Below are 13,091 nucleotides of genomic sequence, written 5' to 3'. Positions count from 1 at the left end.
ACTTCCTTCCGATCAGCTGGGACTTGGGAGGCAGAGAATAGATGGGGTGGGACCAATCTGAGGTGATATTTACCAGTTCTCTGAACTATTCAAAATTTCCTCTACCAGTTCTCCAGAACTGGTCAGAACCTGCTGAATACCATGTCTGCTAGGATCGCTGTCATGGTCATCATCATCATAGAAAAAAAATCCCACAGAAGTTGGTAGGGAACAATGAAGACTTTGGAAAAAATATTTAGCAGTGATGCCATGTATTTGACAGAGATAAGAATCATGCAAAGAATATCCTTCCTTGTGACACCCAATGGATGCAAACATGATGTTGGAGAAGACTGCCAATAATAACATGAGCAGCCAAGAAAGCAAACAAATGGATCATAGAGCAATCCAGAGATTTTACCTGAGATACAAATGACAAATTAATATAGTCTGAACACTTTATGGGAAGACCTAGCTCTCTTGAGAAGTTTGTCATTGGATCTCTAATAATAGCTATGTTGAGCTAAGAGAGCCAGTTTGGTGTAATGGTTAAAGGTGTTGACTAGAAATCAAGAGATTGTGAATTCTAGGTCTCCTTTAAGCACGTAAACCATTATATGTGTGTGTGTGTGTGTGTGTCTATTTAGAGTTACAACCCCCGGTATGCCCAAATATGGAAGATCACTATTTCCATTCTCTGTCCATCGGCTCGTCACAAGAGACTGTCTGGATGGTCTCTTGTGACGAGCCGATGGACAGAGAATGGAAGTAGTGATCTTCCTCCCATATTTGGGCATACCGGGGGTTGTAACTCTAAATAGATACCTTTCACCCCGGCTCAGCTGATAAAGAGTCAAACTCTGTGGCTTAATGGTTAACACATCTTCCTAAGATGCAATACAGCACAGGTTCGAATCCCAGTAAGGGTATGGCTAGCTGATGAGAGCTAAATAGCTTGAAATAGATCTATACTAGTCTCCCTTTATTTATTTATCAGCACAAATGCACATATGTGTGTGAACATATATATACCTGTTGTGGCCCATATGTATACATATATACATATGTGTGGCATAATATTCGATGATGACAAGATGTAGTGATGGGAAAGGCAGAAGGCAAAAGAAAAAGAGGATAGACTTAAAGTGATGGGCAATTATTGAAAGACCAAAAGAAACAGGTTAGGAACAGATCACCCCAGAAAAAGCGTTCCTATATTGTTTCTAAGAGTCAGCATTAATTGTATGGCATATAGTCAAGAAACAAAAATCCTTCCCAATGATTTGCTCCAAAATCAACTTTAATAACAATGTGTCTCAAACATTAGCAATAGCAATAGCAGTAGACTTATATACCGTTTCATAGGGCTTTCAGCCCTCTCTAAGCAGTTTACAGAGAGTCAGCATATTGCCCCCAACAATCTGGGTCCTCATTTTACCCACCTCGGAAGGATGGAAGGCTGAGTCAACCCTGAGCCGGTGAGATTTGAACCGCTGAACTGCTGATCTAGCAGTAGCCTGCAGTGCTGCATTTAACCACTGCGCCACCATGCTTTGACTTACAATTTTTTCTTATATGTGTTATACATTTCTGGGTAGAGTGGAGGAGTCAAGGATGAGTTTGGAAGCTTTTTACATTTTTCAACAAAAAAAGAGGAATAGGAAGATTCCAAGGTGACAAGAGCAGCTGCTTCTTGTGAGTAACTTGCATCAAATGAGGTTTTTGCAGTTGGCTCGTGAGTTGAGCAGCTGGGAGTAGAGGGATTTCCACTGAACTCACAGACATAAATTCCTACCAACTTATGAATTTTCCATAAAGTCTAATTTTTTAATCAGTTTTGGAACTTGCTTCTTAACTGCTTTTCAACTATTAAGAACCCTTTGATCAATAGGCCCTACAACACATCCTGAGACAATTTCCTTTAATACTTAGTGAAAGAAGTTTTAAATATAATCTTAAAACATAAAAAAGATTTGCTTTTTAATCAGCAGCAAAAAGGTGATCAGAACATTAATTCTGGGAAGTTATAAACAGACGAAGGATTTCAGTGAATTTGAGATGAGATTTTAAAGTTAATCATAAGAATCCTTCCTATGGGAATATGCTGTTGCTTTGAATTCTTAAAAGAAAACATGATAGGTTGGGAATTTGAGGATTGGAATTAGAGGGAATCCAAAGGAATTAAAGATTGCAATTTAAAAAGAACACTTAATTTTGCTTTGACTCACTTGAATTATTTCTAAAGTGTATAGGACTGCCAAAATGATGCACCAACTAATGAGATTTCAAGCACTTGGATATTATGTATTGCTCATTAGAGCTCTCAAAAGCATATTGAAACCAAAAGAAAGAATTAATTAATTTATTGATTATGACTATACAACTAGGTTAAGAGAGACCTACCCTGTTTCCCTGAAAATAAGACCTCTCTGGATAATAAGCCCAATCGGGCTTTTGAATGCATGTGCTAAAATAAGCCCTCTCCTGAAAATAAGCGCTCCCCAAAAATATTTAAACGCATGTGCAGCCAGTCCCCTCTGGTTGGTTGCTGCGCAAACAATATAAGGTGAGGCAAGGCCAGAGGGGGAGGAAGGGAGGGGGAACATGCCCCATGCACTCCACATGCCCTTAGGGTTGCCGCTCCTGCAACCCTAGCCATTGTGCTCCATCTGTCACGCTAATGGCCACTGCAAAAAGAGAAGCAGGCCCAGAGACACGCAACACAGCAGCAGTCATGAACTTACCACGCTCGCTGCCTCCTGCACCTCAAAAATAATAAGACCTCCCTGAAAATAATGCCAAATGTTTATTTGGGGGGGGGCAAAAGAAAATAAGACCCTGTCTTATTTTTGGGGAAACATGGTAGTTAACCACTCTGAGCAGTATAATAAATATGCCATGTAAACATTTACTTCTATATTCAAACTTTAAAATTTAAAAGTTTTATTTTAGAAAATAGGCCCTAATGAAACTTTTGCATCTTGGAGCGAAGGGAAGGACGCGACAAGCGGGTATGCAAAACAGCAACCTTTATTGTGAACAGAGTAACTACGATTCAACGTGGCGTGGTTCGCGCCAAACATTTATACCCCCGGGTTTGAACGAGGAGCCAATGGGGCGTCGAGTAGCTCGACCTATCAGGGCGAGGATTGAACCGGCTCCGCCCGGGAACCAATCAGAAAGGGAGTTCTTCCCGCGCTTGTATTTCCCGCGCTAGTATTCAACACCCCTCCCCCCCTAGTCAAAGAGTTCCTTAGGAAGGGCAAACATAGTCTTTCAAGTAGGTGGGACGGTGACGTTCCCGTCCCGACCTTCGTGGCTCCCCGGCGGTTATCGTCGGGGGGGAAACCGCCGGCGGAGGTGTGTCCGTGGTGGGGCGGTGAATCTGCGACGCGGTCCCAAGAGATGGCGCTGGCCCCGGGCCCGGTGCCCGATGTCCGTTTGCCCGGGGTGGCGTCTCCGTGGCAACAGGAGCATCCGACAGTGGCCCCGTGCAGTCTGGTTGGGGTGTAGGTTCAGAGTCTCGATAAGGGCTTCGAGGAAAGGAGTAGCCGGGTGAGGCGCGTCTGTCCGCTAAGTTCGTAACGGCTTTGTTCCCCGAGTGGAGGCGGTCCGTTGGGGGAAAAGTCATCGAGGGTGGCTCATGCTGAGAGCGGGTGTCTGAGAGGTTCGGGCCGTCTGTTTCCGTGGGGAGGCGTCGCCTTAACTGGTCCACGTGGCGCCTCCATTGTGTTCCGTCGGCCAGGCCGACCCTGAAGGAACAGGGGCCAGTCAGGGCTGTGATGGTTGCGGGAACCCACCGTGGATCCCCAGAAAAGGAGCGGGCCCATACAGGATCCCCTAACTTAAATGCGTGGGAAGGGAGGGCCCCCAGGTTGCTCGGCAGATCCCCTGCGTAAAGTGGATGGAGCCTGTCTAGGGGGGTTCGCAATCTCCTACCCATCAAGAGCTCCGCGGGACTTTTATTAGTCGTTGGGCAGGGAATGGAGTGCTGGCTCAAGAGGTAAGCCGCCACTCTTTCTTGCCAGTCGCCCTGGTCCATGCGGCCCAAAGCTTCTTTGGCAGAGCGAACTGCGCGCTCCGCCCGGCCGTTGCTAGCTGGGTGATAAGGGGCTGTGGCTGCGTGTCTGATTCCTTGTTCGGCCAGGAATTCTTGGAACGTGGTAGAGGTAAACTGGGGCCCATTGTCCGAGACTATCACATCCGGTAACCCATGTGTGGCGAACATCTTACGCAGGGCCCTCACTGTACTCTCTGCTGTGGTGGAGGTCATGATTACCAGCTCCACCCACTTGGAGTAAGCATCTACTACTATCATGAAGTTTCGGCCGTGGAAGGGGCCTGCAAAGTCAATGTGTAAACGGGACCATGGGCCTCTAGGGATTTCCCACTCACGAGGGGCGGCTGTGGGGGGATTCGGCCTGGAGTTTTGGCAAATCCTGCATCGGCCTACGTAGTCTGCAATTTCCGAATCTAACAAGGGCCACCACACATAGCTACGGGCTAAGGCTTTCATTCGCGCTATCCCTGGGTGGTTTTTGTGGAGTGCGGGCAGGATTCGTGCCCGCAGAGCTGTGGGAATCACTACCCTATCCCCCCAGACAAGACAACCCCCGTGAAGGGCGAGTTCGGCTTGTCGTGCTTTAAAAGGTCGGAATTCTTCCGCTACCTTTTCCGCGGGCCAACCCCTCAAAACCCATGAAGCTACTTGGGATAGGACAGGGTCAGCCTTTGTGCACGCTGCGACGTCCGCGGCAGAGACTGGGAGGTCGGATTCGGCTATGGACAAAATGGAGAGCACGGGCACGTGGGCTGTGTCCGTCTCTGGCAAAGGGCAACGGCTCAGGGCGTCTGCGTGCCCTAGCTGCTTACCCGGACGGTATAACAGCGTATACGAATACGCCGTTAGGAACTCCGTCCAGCGTGTCATGCGGGGAGACAAAATGGGGGGGGTTGGCTTGTCGCCTGCCAGTAGCCCCAGGAGCGGCTTGTGATCCGTGACAAGGGTGAAATTCCTACCATAAAGGTAGTCATGGAACCGCTTAATGCCGGACACTGCAGCCAGGGCTTCTTTATCGATTTGGCTGTAGTTCCGCTCCGTGGAGGAGAGTGTCCGGGAATAGAAGGCTATGGGGGCCTCTGAGCCGTTCGGGAGGGCATGGCTCAGGACCGCCCCTATACCATAGGGAGAGGCGTCGCAAATCAGAACTAGGGGCATCCTATCGCTATATTGAATTAGGACTGCCGACGAGGTCAAAATGTCTTTTATAGCCGCGAACGCGTGCGCTTCACGGCTACCCCATTTCCAGGCCGCTGACCGGTCAAGCAGTCGGTGTAGCGGCTCAGCTAGCGACGCCTTGTGGGGAATAAAAGGGGCGTAGAAGTTTAAAAGCCCCAGGAACGCCTGCAATTCCGCCCTAGAGGTGGGTGCGGGTGCGTTTTTTATAGCGGCGACTTTGGAAGGAGTGGGGTGGATGCCTTGGGCATCAATGAGGAACCCCAAGAATTCTACTTTGGGAACAGCAATTTCGCATTTGCTGCGTTTTAGTTTTAGTCCTGCCTCCCTAAAACGTGTGAGGACCTCCCGCAGTGTTTTCAGGAGTTCCGAGTGGCTGGGGGCTGCGACCAGGACGTCGTCGAAGTAGGGAACGACTCCTGGGAGCCCGTGGAGCAACCGCTCCATGAGGCTCTGAAAAATCCCGGGGGCAACCGAAACGCCGAATTGGAGGCGGCGGCAACGGAAAGCCCCGCGGTGGGTGACGATGGTCTGGGCTGTAGCCGCATCGTCGTCTACGGGAAGCTGCTGGTAGGCCTGTGCCATATCTAGCTTGGCGAAAATGCGGCCCTGCCCTAATGAGTGGAGTAGGTGTTGCACTACGGGAACCGGATATGGGTTTGCCTGCAGGGCCAAATTGATGGTCGACTTATAGTCGGCACATATTCTCACCGATCCGTCGGGTTTGACCGGGACGACTATGGGGGTTTCCCAACGGGCGTGATCTACGGGCTCGATTACCCCCTGCTCTATAAGCTTATCAAGTTCGGCGTCTACCTTTGCTCTCAATGCGAAGGGGACCCTGCGTGCCTTCAGCCTAATGGGAGCGACCTGGGGATCGAGGCAGAGGGAAATGGGGGTGCCCTTATAACAGCCCAATTTCCCATCGAACACATCTGCGAACTCATCTAGAACGCTATCTACGGTGAGGGGAACTACCCTGTGCACCCCCTCTATGGTGAGGCCCAAAGCGGGAAACCAATCCAACCCAAGGAGAGCGGGCAGATCGTTCCTGACGACTAGAACTGGGAGTTTCCCCTTAAAGTCTCCATATTCCACCCGGATGTGGAATATTCCTGCTGTGGGAATCCCATTTCCCTGGTAGTCTAGGAGGGAGACCCCGACGGGGCGCAAACGGCTCTGGGGAACCCCGGGGCAAAGGCGGGAGAACAGGGCCCAAGATAGGAGGGAACGGGAAGACCCGGAGTCCACCTCCATTCGACAAAGCTGACCTTCGAGTCGGACGGCGGTGCTGATTTTGCGATCGCCGGCGGGAACTTGTGAAGCCTGGTAGACCACGCAGTCGGCGCCGGAGGGCTGGTAGGTTGAGTGGCAGTCCTCCGCTCGCCTCGCAGGACGTGGCTGTTGGCGGCGTTGCGGTGCCTGGCGCTGGTCGCTGGGCTGCATGAACGATGGGGCCGGCACGAGAGCCCGGCAGACCCTGGCGAGGTGTCCTTCTCCTCGGCAGCGGCGGCAGACGGCGGAACGGAACGGGCAGGATGCGCGGCTGTGGCGGCCGCCGCATCCGCGGCAGGGTGCGTTTGAGGCTGGCTGAGCGGGCGTCGGTGGTTGCTGGTGTGGCCTCCACTTCGGCTGCGTCCTCATTTGTCCGACGGTTTCCTCCTCCTCGTCTTCGGCAGGAGAGAGGTCGTCGACGAGGTTCGTCTGGGTGGAAGGCCCCGCGGCGGTTTGCGCGGGGGGTTTCAGCTGGAGGCGTTCGATGTCGGCCGTGGATTGTTCGGAGAGCTCCGCTGCTCGCGCGGTCTCCACGGCTTGCAACAAGGTAATTTTGTGATTCCGGAGCATGCGGCTGCGCAAATGCACGTCGCGGACCCCGCATACAAACTGCTCCACGAGGTTCTCCTCCAGGTCTGCAAAATCGCACTGGGCGGCCACTGTGCGTAAAGCCTCTAGAAACTGGCTGATGGATTCGTTGGGCTTTTGCACTCGGCGGCGGAAGGTGAAGCGGCGCGCGATCAGAGAGGGTGAGGGAGCGTAGTGGTTTCTCAGCCTGGACATCAGCTCGTCCCACCCAAGTTTGTAGGCTGGCCTCGGGGCGGCCAGGGCTCTCGCAGAGGCGAACATGGAAGGCTCACAGCAGGACAAGAAGAAGCTGCATTTCTCCTCGTCGGTCTGTGCCTGGTTCTTCGATGCGATTAAGTAGCACTCGAAACGCTCCATGAAGCCGTCCCATGATTCTCCGGCGGCTCCGAATGGCGCGAAAGGAGGAAGCGATGATGCCATCGTGGTGTGGAGCCAGAGAGAGGGAGGAAGAGGGCGGAGAAAATTTTGCGTTCGCTGCCGGAGTTCTCAGCCTGAGGATAGCTTTCGTGCTGGTTCAGACGCGGTGGCAGCTGGCTTGTTCTTCTCCGTGGTCGCGGGAATCGGAATCCCATCCTCGTCGCCAGTTTTGCATCTTGGAGCGAAGGGAAGGACGCGACAAGCGGGTATGCAAAACAGCAACCTTTATTGTGAACAGAGTAACTACGATTCAACGTGGCGTGGTTCGCGCCAAACATTTATACCCCCGGGTTTGAACGAGGAGCCAATGGGGCGTCGAGTAGCTCGACCTATCAGGGCGAGGATTGAACCGGCTCCGCCCGGGAACCAATCAGAAAGGGAGTTCTTCCCGCGCTTGTATTTCCCGCGCTAGTATTCAACAGAAACAATAGTAACACCTGTCTTCTACAGCCAAAGCATTAAAACACCTCATTTTGGCATATTGTATCTGGGCAATTAATTTCATCTATTAAATTGGATGGCAAGGGATAATCTATTTTAGTTTTTTTTTTAAATCCCAGATGGAAGCATTTGTGGTTGTGCAGTCTAATGAATTTTTCCTGAGTTCTTTGAGTGCCCAAAATGAAGAGGCATATTAACACACTGAAGTTAATCTAGGCTCTTGGCAATAGTTATATTCTGCCAGGAATATTGAAATCTAATATTAGCTCTAAGCTGTCTTCTGGCTTCCCTTGTCCTTTATAAAGACCAAATTGGTAACATACCTCAAAACTGGGGTGTGGCTATAATTGTTTCTTTCTTTCTTTTTTTCTTTTTAAAAGCTGAGCATAGTAAGCAAGCCTTATGCTCATTATTTAGAATGGAAACTGCAAGAATCAATGGAGAAGGAACCATTCTGGACTTTAAGCAGGCAGATTTTAGGTTGAAATAAAGGTAAAGGTTCCCTTCGCACATATGTGCATAATACAATATAAATACAAATTCAATACAATACATACGTGCTAGTCATTCCCTACTCTAGGGTGTGGTGCTCATTTCCGTTTCAAAGCCGAAGAGCCAGCGCTGTCCGAAGAAGTCTCTGTGGTCATGTGGCTGGCATGACTAAACGCCAAAGGTGCACAGAACACTGTTACCTTCCCACCAAAGGTGGTTCCTATTTTTCTACTTTCATTTTTATGTGCTTTCAAACTGCTAGGTTGGCAGAAGCTGGAACAAGTAATGGGAGCTCACTTCGTTATATGGCACTAGGGATTCGAACTGCCAAACTGCCAACCTTTCTGATTGACAAGCTTAGCATCTTAACCACTGAGCCACCACGTCCCTAGATTTTCACCTGACTGAGAAACATATTGATAAACCTAAAACTTTTCCCTACGTAGACTTTGCTATTTGCATATGACTTAATACTGAGACCTAAGGATTTTTAAAAGAAAAACGTTGATTTTTGTTCAAAATTTGGAGTCATGGAAAGCATACATTTTGACAAAAGTATCCAGATCCTATAGAGGACCATGGATCTAGTGGTCTCATAGACACAAAGAACTTCGGGTGTCTTTTTTTTAAAAAAAAAACCTTCTACTCAAAACTTGTAGGATGTATTTATGCAGTTTTGAAAGTATTTGTTTCTTGACTTTTAACTCAGCTGTTCTACAGTTCACAGATTAAGGGGTTCCTTATCGTAGTCAGTGAAAAATGTACAAAGTTTATAAGAGTGGCATATGAAACCCTTAATGTATATCCAATGGAACTCTGAGATTGCAGACTGGCCTATTGAAGGTTAAAATAAAAGCAGGCCATTAATTATTCACTATTGGTATGAACACTGTTCTTTTCCAAAAAGACTGGTAATTCTTGTCTTAACCAAGCAAATTCAGTTGTCATGGTCTCAAGCAGTTTTGGGACAACTCTTACCATGTGACTTCTCTAGAGCAGAGGTGTCAAACCCGCTTTATCATGGCATCCTCACGTGACTTATTGCGACTTTCCCCCCTTTGCAAAACCAGGCAGGGGTGTGGTCAGCACATGACGCATCTGAGCTGCAGGCCACGGGTTTGACAGCAGCGTTCCCAGCGACTTTCTACATCTCTTAGTCAGAGATAAGTTTTTAGAGCTTAACCTGCTCTCAGAGCTCATCAGAGAGCAAGACAGAAATGAGATAATAAGCTGGTTATAATTCAATTCTAGTAAAGATTTAAAACCAGGCTTGACATCTTATCCTCAATTCTTCCGAAATTTAATATATCCCTATACTATAACTTGTCCAATTTGATCTGGCCCTATTGAATCCATTCTTTATGTACTGCTGCATTGCTTCTTTTCTAACGACAGCTGAAGAAACCTTCTTTTTCTTTTGTTGTCACATCCTAATTTGTTCTGACAAATTCTAACTTGACTTCTACTCAAGAACATGTTTGTGACATTCAGCGCTGCAAATCTTTGCTTAGAAGCAATTGCCCTTTATTTTAAAAAATGAACTGGGTTTTACCCAAGCATGGAACATTTTAGGCACTGCCTGCATTGTTAATATATAAATGCTATTTTGTTATTTTTATTTGGTTTTTCTGACTTCAGATCCTTTAAAATTGTATCCTTTAGACAGGCAGGCAAATCCCTTCCTCTTGTTCTTCCTTCTTTTCAACTTTCAACCTTCCATAGTTGCAGAAAGAAACTTAGAAATCTCCCCAGTCCTGAAATAAGGGGATGACAGATAACCCTTTTCTTTGTCCTGACAAATTTCCAGAGTTTTAATATCTGTGTATTCCAATTAATGGTGATTTTTTATCTTCATTGTATCTGAACAAAAAGAATTAATGACACTGTGGTCCAATCACCCGTTATTGCTGTTGGGGGAGCAATAATTAACCTTACAAAAGCCCCCCTCAACTAACCTGATTTTTCAAAGTCATGAATTAATTGTATTGGCATAGAAATCAACTTTTCTCCTTGTGGTTTATAATAGGATAATATATAGAACTCTTGGAACTGGAATCTTAATAACTGCAACTATTACATGCACATTTTCTGTCATTACAGCTATATTGGCACTTATAAATAGAAACCTTTCCCAGAAGCCTAACAAAATTTACAACAGAGAAAAATCAAAATATGAGCTCCTCAAAGCCCATCTCGCTTTGAGTCAGAAGCAGACAGCTTTTAAATTAAAACAGCAAAGAGACAAAAATATTATTCTTTTTACAGCCCACCCAACTCCCAACGACTCTGGATAGCTTATAATTTTAAAATATAAAAGTTACAAAAGATAATAAGAAAACCACATAAAATTTTCAAAAAGCATTCAGCAGAGGCTCAGCCTTCTCACTGCCCAGAGCCTGGGAGAATAGCCAGGTCTTTAATAGCTTCCTTGGACATCATCAGGGTAGGGCTTATCCAGATCTCATTCCAGAGAGCAAGTACTGCAACCAAGAAGGCAGGTTTCCTGGGTCCCAGGAGATGACAATGCTCAATCAATCAGAACCAGAATATGCCCACTCTGCCCAAACACACACTGGATAGAAACAAGTGGGCCCTTGAACCACTAAACCTTTATGCCATGAAAGGCTTTATACAGTGTATGATGACCAGCATCTTGAAACCAAATGGCAATGAGATAAAATGTGCATAATAAGGCATGTCCATCCCTGACCATCTACTGCATTATGGAGTAATTTTAACTTCTGAGTAATCTTCAAGGGCAGCCCCATGTAGAGTACATTACAGTAATCTATTCATGAGGGGACTAAGGTATGAGATACTGTCTGATGTGACTCTAGGGAAGTACACAATCAGCATGCTAGATTTAGCCATGGAAACGCCCTTTTGGCCACAGTTGTCACCTGCTCACTGTGCAAGAGCTGTGAATCCAAGACAATCTCAAAGCTGTGCACCAGTCTAGAATGGGAAAGTGCAACCTCACCCATGTTCAAAAATAAAGACCCACAGAGGTTCAAATATTCACAGCCTAGTAGCTCAATAGAACCTGAGTTTCATCCTCCCCAATTCACAATAATGACTAAAATCCTCCCAGGTTCCTTTTGTGTGAAAAATAAGGGGCAGAAATATTAGGTATGTTTGTCTCTTTGAGTTTTTTACATGTGCATAAAGTTGAGAACAATTAAGACTAAGAATAATACAGACTAAGACTAATACAGACTAAGACTAAGATTAAGAAAGACTAAGACTAAGAAAGACTAAGGCTAAGGCTAAGATTAAGATAGTCTAAGACTAAGAAAGACTAAGAAAGATTAAGGTTACTACTAGAAGGAATCATACAGCTATATGTCCTTCTCAGGGGAGAATCATACAATCAAGATGCACATTAAAAAGGGCAGGTCTTCTAATTTTTTAACACTTTCCCCACAAGGGTGGGTTCTGGCTGCTGCTACTGCCGGTTCGCTCATGGATGCACTGCAAGCGTGCGCATGCTTCGCATGCATGTGCAATGTAAAAAAAACACAAGATGGCGGTGCCGTAGAGAGAACTGGTTTGGGGGCATGGTTGGCCCCCATGGCTATCTACTCGGCTGAACCTGTCTGAACCAGTAGGCACACACCTCTGCTTCCCCACCACTCTAAAATATATTGCATTTTATATTATCAATAATATAGTGTATTTTTTTAAAAATCAATCAATTATGCCTGAAAGTTTTAAGCATGAACCGATTAAAGTTGGGAACATTTGTCAGTTACATGTCACCAGAGAAATTGTCTACATCAATGGTTCTCAACCTGTAGTCATGGACATCAAGGGGACAAAATGTCACCACTGGGAGTCTCCGAAGGCTTGATGAAAAGTTAAGATTTAAATCTTGAATTAAATCTTGGTGGTCCATGACCATTTTCTATGGCCACAAAAGTTATTTAATGGTGAAGAGTAGTTTGAGAACCACTGTTCTAGAATGTGTAAAGGTATCTCAAATTTATGATGGAAATGTAAACAAAAGCTGACATTTTATTCTGTTTGGTGGACATCTAAAAAGCCAGAAAGTTTTAGATTAAAATACATAGATTTTAAAAATTAAAAATATTTTTAAAAACTCATATACAATTGAAACTGGAGGCATTTTTTTCAGGAACTGATGACAAACAGTAGAAATAAGTCATGCTGTTTGTATTTTATGGGTTTGATTATTAGAAATAATAGATTATAGAAAAAAAACCATAAAGCAAGACACACATTTATAACTGTTCTATATAGAGAGAACATGTAACAGTCCTAGATAGTGCTTACTTATTCATTGAGTTCAGTGAAGCTTATTGTGAAATAAGTCATTATGAAGGCTGTGCAAATCCTTCAGAAAATATACTTCTCAGTTCATAAGAGGACATATCTCTCTTTGAATCTTTAAAGCAGTGAAATCATCCCTACTCTTGCATTGCTGCTTCATAAACTGTTCCTCTTTTGCTTCTGGAGTGAAGTGAGGAAGCAAAGAATGTGCTCAGCTCTAATATTTATGTAAACAAACTCTTAACTCTTTTCTTTTTAAACCAATGTCATTTGTTTTCTGCTGAGATTGGATCTCTATCAAAAAATATATGAACATCATGTAGGTTAATAAATGTGAAAACACTTATGCAATGAAAATAACAGAGAATGTAGC

The sequence above is a fragment of the Thamnophis sirtalis genome, unplaced genomic scaffold (assembly GCF_051295495.1).
Source record: "Thamnophis sirtalis isolate CommonGarterSnake01/CBP01778 unplaced genomic scaffold, rThaSir2_p1.2 scaffold_1, whole genome shotgun sequence".
NCBI lineage: Eukaryota > Metazoa > Chordata > Lepidosauria > Squamata > Natricidae > Thamnophis > Thamnophis sirtalis.
The sequence above is the reverse complement of the archived record's forward strand: the minus strand, read 5'-3'. Positions refer to the sequence as shown.